An 8,241-nucleotide genomic window follows, 5' to 3' on the forward strand; every position below is an offset into this window, starting at 1 on the left:
CCTCTTTTAGACTCTATATATGAAATACTCTTTACTTTTTAAAATTGAACGTAAAGTACTCTCAACTCTTTTAAACTGAATTTAAAGTGTTTGAAGTGGTTTTGAACTCTTTTAAACTGATTACATTTAGGAATCTTGTGTTTTTGGTTAAAATAGGGTGTTCTCGGATAAGTCTAGTGTTTCTGGTTAAAATCTGGTAAGCCATCTGATTTTTGAATCATCCCAGATTTGCGAGCCAACCTAGATTTGTGAACCATCCCAGATAAATAAGCCATCCTAAATTTCCTGATAAACTATCAGATTTCTGATTTTTTTTTTGAACGCCAAACTTCTCATTAACTAAAAAGGAATACACGAACCAGCCTCTGGCTGAAACAAACACAAACAAAACAAAGGGGAGCATCAACAACAGCTTACACCTAAACACATAGCATGGAGCAAAAAGACCTAGTGAAGAAACGAGACCTTCTTTGTGAACAATTTGACCAGAACCCTTTATCTCTGCCCCCCCCCCCCCCCCCCCCCCCCCTTTTTACTGCACTCCTGCCAAGAATCATTTCAGGATATTTACCTCGCGTTCACTAGCGATAATATCTCTTAATTGACGCTCATAGCCTTTGAGTGAAACCCCCACTACCTCTCCCAACAAGCACGTTTCCAGAACCTCCGAATCCAAATCGTACTCCATGTTTTGTGAGTCGCCTCATGTTCTGATGAACCTCCTATCATTTAATTATTTTTAAACTTTAGTCATTTCATTTGCTTAACGTTGATGGCTCTTTAGGTCGATTGGTTATTAAGGCAAAGAGCCAACACACCACATTGATTTTGATGAGATATTAAGCCCGCTTGTAAGGATTTGTTGGACTCAGCGTCTAGATGAGATATAATATGGATGACTCGAGTCCATCCATATAGTTCTTAGCCTGGTAGTATCTCGTTATTGGTTTGTTCACTAGTTGGATGTTAATAATGATTTTCTTCACGGTTCGATTCAAAAGACAATATAGATGTGCCAACCTATAAAAATATGCTACCACCGAAAGTAAATTTCCCTTTTAAATTATCAATAAATAACTTCATCTTCAAATTATTCAACATCATAATAGAACATTTCATATCATACAACAAAAATGATGATATGCCATATAAAATATAGCACTGAGGTTGGAAGCCAAAACTCAAATATGCAGTTAACATGCTTACCAAAGGAACAGATATATTGTCATCTAAGCCTCCTTTTGTCGGGAGTGACTCGACCAATGTCGCCACCAATGCAACCACCGCCACTCGTTCAATTGTCAACAACCAGTCCAGTTCAAAAGACCCAAATATTGAAAAGTAGTATAGCATTCTGGATAAGAGGGTAACATAATCCTTCGTTAAAACATTTGGTATTTAGCTGATCACTTATTGCACAAAGTTGATTTTGATAAATACAAACTCCTAAAGGTTATACTTTTAGAGTTAGATTATTATATTGTAAGTGTAGAATATTTATTTTTCCTGTATGTTATGAGTAATAAGATGGACGCGTACCCGATTGAAATTAAGAAACCAACTGTAAACATTGAGATGCTACCGGCCCAGCTTTTGTGTTTGTTGTAAGGAAGTTTATGGGTTCCAAATCTTCTACCCATGATATCTGCAATACCTGTAGAGTGTATTATGTTAATAAAAAGCACAAAATAATAATAATAATAATAATAATAATAACAAAAAAGCCTAAGAAGCGAATAATCAAATACACAAGGTTAAGAAACAATACCATCACCACCACACATCATTGAAATTGAAACCACACCGATTGGCGGCTCGCGCCAGAAGATAATTGAAGAGGTAGGTCCCAGCAGAGCCCAGTTGGACCCGCAAGACTCACCTTGAACAGGGACGTCTGCGCAACGACCAACTGCTCCCACAGGACCCACCATGCTCAGAGAACCTTACGCGCAGTACGCCAGCTGTACCCGCAGGGAAAGCCTCCCAATGGTGAAGTACCCCGCCTGTTCCCGCAGTTGCGGATACAAGCCATCAGGGAAGGCTACCCGCACTAACAGCAAGGCTACACGCACAAGGCATTCGCTACTTCAGTAGTCACATGAATGAATGAGCAAGGCGGGAATACTCCCGCCTAAATGAGCCAGTCCGTATGCTTCTGGAAGGTCTTTCGTACTATACCTACTAAGGTATGGGCGGAACAGACAATTTGACCAGAGCAGCCCATGAACCAATCACAGGGTGACAGCTCACCGACAACAATACGAGGAGGAGCACCCTCTAGTACTGTTTGTCACTATTAGCCGCTGCCTACTCACCAACCCTTACGATGGGACGTGCGCAGCCTACAGTTGGTGGAACAGTGCGTAGCCGGCATTAAAGGAACAGTATACAGCCGACCTTTACTGTTGGCCGTAGCCTATCCACCAACCAGCATTGCCTGTGCGTAGTCCACTGTTGGTAGAACAGGAATACTATTCAGCCGGCTGTACCTTCTAGGAAACCTACCTTCGGCTATAAATACTCCAAACACCTTGGAATGGTAAGGACATCATCTGATATCTCAATCTTATCTAGCAATCTCTTAATATACACTTATATTCAGAGCAATCTAGTCTGATTCTCACGCCGGAGGTGTGACATCTGCCCCGATCCGACCCGACCCAGGTACCCGTTTCTCTGACCCGACCTCTCTTTTATTATTTAATATTTATACTTATATTTTACTTTTAATAATAATATATATTTTCCTTCCCGCCTCTTTCTCTCTCTTTCTTTCCGCCGTCCCGTCCCTCTTCCTTCTCTCTTTCCGCCTTCTTTTCCCTCTTGTCGCCGTCCCGCCCTTACGCCTTGTTTCCCTCCTCTTTGCTTGTCCTTTGGTTCTTCCCGCCTAAGGATGTCTGCAGCTCCACGCGCCAGACTCCTTACATGGAAGCCTGCGTGAAGACATCTTGTTCCTGCGATGCGTGAAAAGAACTCTTCTCGCAGCGCGCTAAGAATGCATGTTCTTCCCGCAATGCGCTAAGAATGTATGTTCTTCCCGCGATGCGCTTAGAATTCTTGCAGCACGCTAAGGATTTGTGATTCTTCCCGCAGTGCGCTAAGGAATGTTGTGCCAGCCTTCGCGCTCGCGCACTCAGCCTTCCCGCGCTTAACCCTTGTATCTTCTGTTTATTCCAGCCTGTATGCTTTTGTGTTGTCTTTTCTTCTGAGCTGTTGACCTAACCTATCTAATGTCTGAATAGTTACTTTCGGCGCAGCATGCGTACCAACCCCCATTGGTTGGTAGAAAAAGTGACTGACATTATCTTTTGAGATCTGCTTTTGCCATGCTTGACCAGTACCTTTATCTGATCCGCCCATGCTTTTTACTGTTCCCTGTCAGCTTTATCTTGCCCCCCTGCAGCTGCCATATCTTTTGATATCTTTACTTTTCAGAACTTTTTACCGTTGATATCTTTTCTTTTACTTTTTGAGATCTTTTCCCCTTTTTCTAGGGATTATGTCTCCTAGGGTTTTTCTATAAATAATAGTATTATTTTTCATAACACATCACACACAAACACTTAATCTCTCCTGTTCTCTTGCTCCTTGCTCTCTGCCGTCTTCCTCTCTGCCTCCGTCGTCCTTCCTGTTCTGCCCTGCTTTTCCGGTAATATATATTATATATAATAATTTACTTATTAATTATGCTAACTTATTATCAAGACTTAAAACCAATCATTAAAACAATAATCTTAATTATAGGTTAACTTTGCTTGTTTAAGAGTTGATTCTTGCATATCTTTCACCGCATCGTTTATCAAGTGAGTTATCTCGTATCTAATCCCTTTTTATTTTAAATGCTTTGGGATGTTCATGTGTTCATACAAAACTTGAGTCTTAAACTGTTTATGAACTTTAGTCGCGCAGTATCCCATGTGTTGAGGACGTAGACTTGGCTGTTTATTTGTATGTGTGGATCATTAACCGTCTTGTCGGTCTATTCCGCAGTTTTCATGGTACCATTAGATGAACACGGGAGAACATTCGTTTATGATTTTCTCTTTTGTTTACACATGCACAGTTAGTCTTGTTTGTGAGCTCAATTGTGAGCACTGGCAGTCTTGTCTCTTAGAGTTGGTCCCGATCAGATTACACCCTTGTTGAAAACCAGACATACACATGTTGCGCGCAGATTTTATTGTTATCTATGTATTGTATTAAACTTGATCTCTCACCAACACGCAAGTGTTTGACGTTTATTTTAACACATGTTCAGGTTTGCAGTAGCTGTTTTGGAGCTTGTGGACACGTAGGAAGTTCTTTATTTTTGACCTAGATTAAAATGTATCAAGACAAGTTATTTGTTGTTCTAATATTTTGCCTTATAATATATTGATTTATGTTATCTTGTGTTTACTTTGCGCGTGCGCGAATGAATGTATTTATTAAATATTGACACCCAATAGTGTCACGAGTAATGAAACAATATGTGGCGCCCCGATGTATAATCCGCCTTTGGTCGGGGTGTTACAGATTGGTATCAGAGCTCGTTGACTTTAGGATAGGTGGTTAGACGTAACGGCCTAGAATACCTAAGAGTCCCTTCTCGCGCATGAGAGGAATCTCATGTTTGCGCGCTTATTGTTAATTACTCGTTATTTATGAATATGCTCGCGCTTACGCAGTATATGATTTTATGTTCTATTTCGCGATATTTCGATTTTGGTTGAATTTCGATTTTTATTGATTTTACTTACATATTCGTTTGTGGGATTTGAAAATCCGAAAAGTCATGGTGATACATGAATAGTTGATTTTCAATTTCCATTTACGATTATGTTCTGAGGTTGGAGACTTGAAAAGTCATGGTGATACATGAATTGTCAACCTCCAATACTCATTTTCTTGTATATTTTATATTGAAGATTGGAAAGTCATGGTGATACATGAATCGTCAATCTCCAATACTCGTTTACTCGTATATTTTAAATTGGGAATTCGGAAAGTCATGGTGATACATGAATTGTCGATTCTTGATTCGAATTTGTTACCTTTACTAAGTCTGCATTTAGGATCATTTATTTTACTTTAACTGTTGACTGTAACTGACTCCGTGAAACCAAGCTTTATAAGATTAAAACTTTGCGCTAAAACCAAGATATTAACTAAAATTAAAACTTTTATAGAATGCCTCCGCTATCTCGCCGATTTCAGAGAAGAGAAGCCTCGCGCATGCGTAGACAGCAACGTTCACAGGAAATGGCCGCCGCAATAGCCCAAGCTTTGAGCCAAAACAATGCTAATACCTCCAGTTATAACATTAACTCCTTTAATGCGGGTAACCCTCCGAAGTTCACAGGTCTTGAAGGAGCCACCGTGATGCTCCAATGGCTTGAGAAGATTGAAAACACTTTCCTCCATACCCAATGCCCCTCAGACAGACGAACCCTATATGCTTCCAGTGTCCTGGAATCCAGAGCGCTTACATGGTGGAATGGAGTAGCCCATGCGCGTGGCGCAGAGGCTGCTTCTAGCATGACATGGGAGGAATTCAAGGAAATTCTTACGCGAGAATTCTGCCCTCCCAACGAAGTTAAGCGCCTGGAGGAAGAATTTTGGAACTTGAAGCAGTACAGCGGTGAAGCGCGCGAGTACGCGACGCGCTTCCACGAGCTAAGCTTACTGGTCCCTCACCTTGTTACCCCTTCACGCCGAGCAATCGAGAAATTCCTTGGGGGTCTCCCCATGGAAATTCAAGATTCTGTATGGGCCAGAAACCCAGTTACCCTCTCTGACGCCATTGAGTTGGCCGCTGTGCTCAGCGACAACCATGTCAGAGCAGGAACTCTGTTCCTGCGGGGAACTGAGAAGACCAAAACCACCAAAACTGTCCCTGAACCCGCAGAAACCAAACCAGAACCCTCAAACCGTAACAACCTCAAGCGCAGGCGCAAGGCCTATGCGCTTACCAACCCGCCCATTGTCCAGCAACCCGTTTACCAACCCCCAGTTTACGCGCCTAACCCACTGTCAACCTACCCAGCACCTCCTGCAGTCCATAACTATGCCTTAACCAATCCAGCACTCCCTGCCCCGCCAACTAAGAAACCTTACACAGGAAACCATCCCTTTTGCCCAACCTGTAGATTTCACCACCCAACCCAAACCCCGTGTCGACTTTGTAACCGATGTGGCCGTACTGGTCACACTGCTGAGAACTGTAGAGTCCTTCTCGCCAATCCAATTGCGCCAACACCACCAGTCTACCCGCAGAATCCTCAACCAACCTACCAAAACCCACGACCCAGATCGTGCTTTAACTGCGGTGATCCCAGTCATTTCCGGAACGCATGTCCAAGACTACAAGTTCAGATTACGCAAGCGAATCCGGTGAACCAGATTTCAAACCAAGTGACGCGTGGACGAGCTTTTAACATAACCGCGCACCAAGCGCAAGCGAATAATGACGTAGTTAATGGTACATTTTTGCTTAACGGATTTTATGCTTCTGTACTTTTTGATACTGGCGCCGATCGAAGTTTTATCTCTCGCGCCTTCGAGCAGAAGCTTGCGCGACCGCGCAACGATGTAAAAGAAGATTTTTCAGTTGAATTGGCTAATGGTGAAATTATTTTAATTAACTCAGTGATTAAAGATTGTACGCTTAATCTTAACGAAAACGATTTTCTGATCGACCTCATCCCTATGCCTCTTGGGAGCTTTGATGTTATTATTGGTATGGACTGGCTCTCGAAGAATCGCGCCGAAGTTATTTGCGCCAAGAAATTGATTCGCATACCTCGAGAAAATGGTGATCTTCATATCTACGGCGAAAAACCCTCCCGCGGTCTTAAGCTTATGTCTTGCGCCGAAGCCCAAAGACTCATGCGGAAGAAGTGTATTGCATTTCTAGCCCATGTGGTTAAACCCGATGAAGGAAAGAAGCTTCGCGATATCCCTGTTGTGCGTGATTTCCCTGAAGTTTTTCCTGATGATCTTCCTGGTATCCCTCCCGCTCGTGAAGTCGAGTTCCGTATTGATCTTGTCCCTGGTGCTTCCCCCGTAGCTAAATCTCCTTATCGTCTTGCACCCGCTGAGATGCAAGAATTGGCCAGCCAACTTCAAGAGTTGACTGCTAAAGGATTCATTCGCCCTAGCTCTTCGCCCTGGGGTGCTCCGGTGTTGTTCGTTAAAAAGAAAGATGGATCGTTTCGCATGTGTATTGATTACCGCGAGTTGAACAAACTCACCATTAAAAACCGGTATCCCTTACCGCGTATTGACGACCTCTTTGATCAACTCCAAGGTGCCTCTTGTTTCTCGAAGATTGATCTCCGCTCTGGCTATCACCAGTTGCGCATCCGCGATGAAGATGTTCCGAAGACTGCTTTTCGAACTCGTTATGGCCATTTTGAATTCTTGGTCATGTCCTTCGGTCTAACCAACGCACCCGCCGTTTTCATGGATCTAATGAATCGGGTGTGTAGGCCTTTCTTGGATAAATTCGTGATTGTGTTTATCGATGATGTTCTGGTGTATTCTAAGACCAAGGCCGAGCATGAGCAACATCTCCGATTGGTATTGCAAAAGCTTAGAGCTGAGCAACTCTATGCTAAGCTTTCCAAGTGTGAATTCTGGTCTGATGAAGTACAGTTTCTTGGTCATGTTGTAAACAAGATGGGTATTCATGTCGACCCATCCAAGATTGAAGCAATCAAGAACTGGATTACGCCATCCTCTCCTTCTGAGATCCGTTCCTTTCTAGGCTTAGCTGGTTATTACCGGCGCTTTATTTCGAACTTCTCGAAGATCGCTTTGCCTTTAACAGCTCTGACGCACAAAGGTAAACCGTATATTTGGGGCTCGAAGCAAGAAGAAGCCTTTCTGACGCTCAAGCGTTTGTTGTGTGAAGCTCCTGTTCTTGCGCTACCTGAGGGTAATGATGATTTTGTCGTGTACTGCGATGCCTCCAACCAAGGTCTCGGTTGTGTTCTTATGCAACGAGGCAAGGTTATCGCTTACGCATCAAGGCAACTTAAGGTTCATGAAAAGAATTATACAACTCACGACCTCGAACTTGGTGCAGTTGTTTTTGCCTTGAAGATCTGGAGACACTACCTTTATGGTACTAAGTGTATCCTCTACACTGACCATAAAAGCCTTCAGCATATCTTTGATCAAAAGGAACTTAACATGAGGCAACGCCGATGGAACGAACTCATCAGCGATTACGATTGTGAGATCCGGTATCATCCTGGT

General features: G+C 42.9%; 1 long non-coding RNA gene across 1 annotated transcript; it reads right to left on the reverse strand.

Annotated features, from left to right (window-relative positions):
* Positions 1-1,001: 1,001 nt before the first annotated feature.
* On the reverse strand, positions 1,002-1,832 carry LOC143606303 (uncharacterized). Its single transcript, XR_013148727.1, has 3 exons — positions 1,769-1,832; positions 1,540-1,654; positions 1,002-1,354 (listed from the first exon to the last, which is right to left on the reverse strand). It is a non-coding gene; the product is annotated as an uncharacterized LOC143606303 (long non-coding RNA).
* Positions 1,833-8,241: the final 6,409 nt, after the last annotated feature.

This window comes from Bidens hawaiensis, unplaced genomic scaffold, assembly GCF_021521415.1.
Source record: "Bidens hawaiensis isolate Kalapana, Puna unplaced genomic scaffold, B.hawaiensis_p1.1 tig00074143_1, whole genome shotgun sequence".
NCBI classification, from domain to species: Eukaryota; Viridiplantae; Streptophyta; class Magnoliopsida; order Asterales; family Asteraceae; genus Bidens; species Bidens hawaiensis.